This window comes from Grammomys surdaster, unplaced genomic scaffold (genome assembly GCF_004785775.1).
Source record: "Grammomys surdaster isolate TR1022 unplaced genomic scaffold, NIH_TR_1.0 126612, whole genome shotgun sequence".
Classification (NCBI taxonomy): domain Eukaryota; kingdom Metazoa; phylum Chordata; class Mammalia; order Rodentia; family Muridae; genus Grammomys; species Grammomys surdaster.
In genome coordinates this window covers 2,239,498-2,244,801 of record NW_021621401.1, presented here as the reverse complement: position 1 = coordinate 2,244,801, position 5,304 = coordinate 2,239,498, and the positions used below count along the sequence as shown (strand labels likewise).

The window sequence follows — 5,304 nt, the reverse complement described above, 5'->3', positions numbered from 1 at the left end:
ATTCAGGGCATGGGGAGGGGAGGGGAGGGGAGGGGAGGGGAGGGGAAAAGAAGAGAGGGAGAGGGGAGGGAGGAAGAGAGGGGAGAAGAAAAAGAAAGGGAAAGACTTTGACTTAAGGGCGACAACTCCACGAAGCGCACATAGGATCTCAGGCCCTAGAAAAAAGTGGGTACAGATGCATCAGGTCACTAATGTCCCTCCCTCTTCCTCTCCCCTACTGGAGTCAGTTGCTGTGTTCTCTCTCACCAGATGAAGGAAGTTGCCTTGAGAAACCAGAGCCAGGCCCAGAGTGCGAAGGTGGGTGTCCAACCCCAGTCTATCTTCATTTAACCTAATATCCAAGAAATCTGGCTTGAAAATGTACCCCTTCCCTCGCACTAGTTGCCAATGTTATGATGTTCCTGGGGGTCTAGGATTCCAATTTAAGTACTGTCCGCTAAAGTCCGCGTTTCTCTTCTCTCTGCTTTCAGAGGCTCACCGAATCTGCTCCTCCTCCTGCTGTTACAAGAAAGAGGAACTTGTAAAAAGCCAGAGACACCTCAGGACTGGGCTCGTCCGGGATTTGAACCCGGGACCTCTCGCACCCAAAGCGAGAATCATACCCCTAGACCAACGAGCCAGCACACAACTCCTATTCCCCCTCCCCTCTCTCTGAATGAGGTAAAGTCACTGCTGTTTATTTTTATTTTCAATTTTTAGGTTGTTCGGTATCACTGTGCACAGGAACCGTAAGGATTCACCAGTTCACAACCACTATGGGATTTGCAGGGCGAGCGCTAGTTCAGCGACATATACCAAGGAGATGATGAACTGGCAAATTTTCCATTCTCTAAATGCCTGACCAGCGTGGAATACGAATGGGCTCACCTGTCATTAAAGTAGGAGACATTCTAGGCAGGGTACTGACGTTAGAGATCACAAAGGAACGTGCAGACAGCATCCATTTTTCAAAATGATAAATACCAATCAAAACAGAATACAAAACTGACAAGCCAAAGGCTTGGCTACACAGATTTAAAGTCCTTAAAATACGTATGGTTTTAGCCAGGCGTGACAAGAAAAGCCTAAAATCGCAGTGCTCGAGATGTGACGTAAAGGGGATTAGAAGTTCAAAGTCATCTTTGGCTCCACAGTGAGTTTGAAGCCAGCCTGCACTACATAAGACCCCCAAAAACATGTAGGGTTGCTGCTGGTGGTGGTGGTGATGATGGTGATGGTGGTGGTGGTGGTGGTGGTGGTGGTGGTGGTGGTGGTGGTGGTGATACTTTGGTTTGGATTGGTGGTTTGTTTTTTTTTTTTTTTTGATCATGTGGCAAGAAAAAGAAACAGAATCCTAGACATCGATAGCTATGGGTCATAGCTCATCTTTGGAACAGATTCTGGTTATATTGCCTAGGCTAGCCCCAAAGAAGACACCCTGCTACAGGTGTACAGTCTCACACTGCTCCTAAGCGGATTAGGTGAGAAATGACCAAGCTTTGAAGTCGAGTTAGACAAAAGGAGGTTCCTTGGGGTGTGGGAAGAGTTTCAGGACCCCAGACTGCACATTCGTCATCCCTACACTGTGGAGGCACAGGCTGGGCGTCAGTCTGGGTTGCAGGGAAACTGTCTCAAAGCAACAAGACACAGGTCTCTTCACATTGCTGGCGCTCTCTTCCCACTGCCCTGCCACCGTTGCTGGTCTCGGGACCCTGAGCTATATAGTTCTAGGAGAGCCAAGCTGACCACACAGGCAAGAGGTCTCGTCCAATACACACAAGACAGCTCAGGGTAGCAGAAAGGCTGGGCAGTTCAGAAGTCCAGTACCTGGGCTCCTGGGCCTCTGCTCCCTCTGCTGCTCTGGGAACCTCTGGAAGGAGCCCCCTCTACCCATTTCCCACCTGGTTACAGCTTAGAACAGAACTGAGACTCCCACACTATTGAATTGTGGGGTTCCTCCGCCCAATTCTGTTTGATCAGACCTGAATCGAATCAACTTTTCTCAGAATGAGACCTCATAGGGAGTTGGGTCCAGACTATGGAGCCAGGCACAGGGACGACCAAAAGTGAGCAGAGAGGTAAGGGTGTGTGAGGGCTCCTTTGCCCAATCTGGCATTCTTGCTCATAGTGTAAGAGTAACAGATACTGAAGAAACTCGGCCCTCAACGGCTCTTTCCTCTTAAAGAGTTTCACTGAATCCCTACAGACAACTTCTCAGTACGGAGGAGCAGACCAGCCCTACGGTGTTGGAATCCAGAGTGGACAAGAATTCACAACGGCACTGCAGAGGGCCGGGTCCCAGGCCCCACCAGCTGGCTGGGCCACCGCGTGCCAGCTGTGTATCTGTTTTCTTTGATCGGAGGTGTCCGATAGTTCATCTGCTCCTAAGGAGTCTTTTAGTATTCCCACGTCCTGCCCATAGAGAGCGCACCCCGGGGCTGAACCTTTCAGATGCAGACAAAATGCTATGGCTGAGACCAATGGAACCAAACTCCAGGCGAGTGAGGCGCGAATCCTACACATTACCCAACTGGCTGAGCTGCAGCTGCATCCCCCAGTCTTGGGCGTCCCGTGGGGCCGTTTGGACCTGTGTTTGGGGAGAATTAGTGGAAAGGGCTTGTTTAATGGCTGTTCCTTGCCTCCTCCTTGCTCTCTAGCTACAGACACAGCCTCAACAGCAGTCTCAGCCGGCAGACAAGGACTTCCCAAAGCGTAGCTTTTCTCGCGAGGTACAGGCTAGTTTGGAGCAGGCTCTGTGGTAAATTGCCAAATTTGTTTCCCCACCCGACAGCCCGAGCAAGTGGAGAGCGCGGCTCAGTTGGAAATGAATACAGGCCTATAAGGAAGTGAAGGGAAACCGCTGCGGTGTGGCTCGTTGGTCTAGGGGTATGATTCTCGCTTCGGGTGCCAGAGGTCCCGGGTTCAAATCCCGGACGAGCCCTGGAGGGGGTCCAGTTTCCCAACACTTTTACTTCCATCATTTTACATTCTACCAAGCTAAATCATGTTTCACTTATGTGGCAATCTCCGATGGCAAAAGTAGCTACGCCCAACGTGGGGCTCGAACCCACGACCCTGAGATTAAGAGTCTCATGCTCTACCGACTGAGCTAGCCGGGCTGTACAACATACTTGTAGTCAAGAGTCACAGAGCCATTATTGTTCTTTTATCTCTTTTTGGCGAAATCACGGTGGAGAAAATTCCAAGTGGGAAACCAAGAGAGTGCCAGACCATCTAACAAGGAACTCAGCCTGTGGGCTAGGGGAGTACACGCGGACATGGATCCACCCAGGCACGCTAAGCGGCCGCTAAGAGACCAGTGTTTGACGCACTGAGGCCAGAAATCTGGAGGTTTATTCTGGATAGGCATTCAGGGGCGTCTGTTCTGAAAGGTAGAAGCTTCGCTCTCAAGCGATCGCATCTTCTCCAGGGACAGGAAACTCGAGAGCTGCTTTTAGCCAGTTAAGTCCATGTCAAGGAGTCTCCCTGCAATGAACCTTAAAGGATGGGTCTCCTCTAGTCCTAGGAGAGTCCTCGGGACCAAACCCAGCAGGAGGCCACAATTTCGTCACCCACCTGCTATCTAGTAGGGGTCCCTTTAAAATTCATTCTTTGACAATTTCATGCATTTATATAATGTATGTTGGTCATTTCACCTCTCCATTTTCCGCCCACTCCAGCTGGTCCCCACTTATTCCCAAAAGCCTCTCTCCTATTTTCGCGTCTGTTAGTTTGCTTACGTGCTTATTCGTTTGGGTTTTGGTTTGTAACCCACTGAGTTTTAGTAGGGCTGTTTGCATGACCATGGAGCATGACCTCCCCACCCCAGCAACCATTAGCTGGCTATAGCCCTAGAGGCTACATGTATGAAGATCTCATGAGCGCCTCTGACTGGCTCCTTTTTTGTTACCCAAATATTAATTGTGAGAAGGTAAGGTGAAAATCAAGAGCTGGTGTTTGGCAGCTTTTATAGCTCTCTGGATCTGGTGGCAGTGTGTAGGGTCAAGAGCAGCCCCAGGAGCGTCCACCGGTTCCCACCAATGGGGAAGCATCTGCCGCTGCCCTGCAGCCGCTGCGTGGTTGCAGCTCAGCCTGCACTACTAAAGTAGGCAAGACAAGACATACAGGATACACAGTACAGGAGAAAATTTCTCAGCAGGATGATCCAAGGGAGCTGGAACATCCGATCACGTGGCCAGGAAAGAGGGGTTTACACCAATCACAACATTTTCTCTTTAGCTCTAATCACAGTGGTCTCTCTGCTAGATTACAAGAGATGTGCTTCCTCCTTTTCTGTCCCAGATGAAAATGCTTGCAGAATCACCAAGAGTTCACCCAGGCTTGTGCAAAAAGACTGGTGCAAACAGAAACAGTCCTGCCTGCAGCCATGCCTTTGGGAACTGAAGCAATCAGCCTGCCTGTGATGAACACTGTGGTTTTGCTAAGGCTTTCGGCACGTGTTACAGGCAAGCCGTGCTGGTATGGGCGCAGTTTGGCTGCCGATCTGACTAACACAGTCCTTTCTCTCAAGGAAGCTGGGGCAGCAAGGAGAGTCTGAGAGCTGCCAATTAAGAATTCAAATTGCCCCAACCACTAATTTTGCTCATTCATAGAAAAATGATCATCAAAAAATGCACTTAAATTAAAAAAAAAATCGTTCACTGTTTGTGATTTAAACAAAACAGGGCTTTAACAGTACCAAACAGCTGCTCAGTATCCCAGGTGTGGTTATGGCTCATTCATCTGTCTCAACTTCACCATCAAAGTGATCAGACGGGAGATGGGTACTTGGGCTTGTGAAGCCATGGTGCCACTTGTGCACATACAGACAAACAGGTTCCTCTATTGAGGACCAGACTCAGGAAGCAATTGTTTTTAGAGCATTGTCCCCCTAACTTCAAGTGTGACAGTGTGAGTCCCCTCTGACTGTATCTCTTGTGTTCCTACCTTCTGGCAGGAAGGTTCTAGCTCCCATGTTAGAAGATGATTGTGGGCTGGCCCTGTGGTTTGCCAACTAAGTAAGGGTGGTTCTTCATGGTGCTTTAGTATTCCTAGGTATGCTGGGCAAGGTATTTGATGTTAGTAACCCCAGTACTTGGGACTCAGAATGATAAGCACAAATTTGAGGTCAGTATGGATGACATAATGAGTTCCAGGCCAGCCTAAGCTACAGTGAGATCTGTAGAAAGAAAGAACGAAGGAAAGGAAGGAAGGAAGGAAGGAAGGAAGGAAGGAAGGAAGGAAGGGAAAGAGGAAGGGAGGAAGGAAGGAGGGAAGGAAAAGAAAGAAAGAAAGAAAGAAAGAAAGAAAGAAAGAAAGAAAGAA

At 49.2% G+C, this 5,304-nt stretch overlaps 3 non-coding genes across 3 annotated transcripts; 1 reads left to right on the top strand and 2 right to left on the bottom strand.

Moving 5' to 3' along the window:
• Window positions 1-547: 547 nt before the first annotated feature.
• On the bottom strand, window positions 548-619 carry Trnap-ugg. The gene has a single exon. It is a non-coding gene; the product is annotated as a tRNA-Pro (tRNA).
• A 2,229-nt stretch (window positions 620-2,848) lies between these two features.
• Window positions 2,849-2,920, top strand: Trnap-cgg. The gene has a single exon. It is a non-coding gene; the product is annotated as a tRNA-Pro (tRNA).
• Window positions 2,921-3,025: 105 nt separating this feature from the next.
• Window positions 3,026-3,098, bottom strand: Trnak-cuu. Its single transcript has one exon. It is a non-coding gene; the product is annotated as a tRNA-Lys (tRNA).
• Window positions 3,099-5,304: the final 2,206 nt, after the last annotated feature.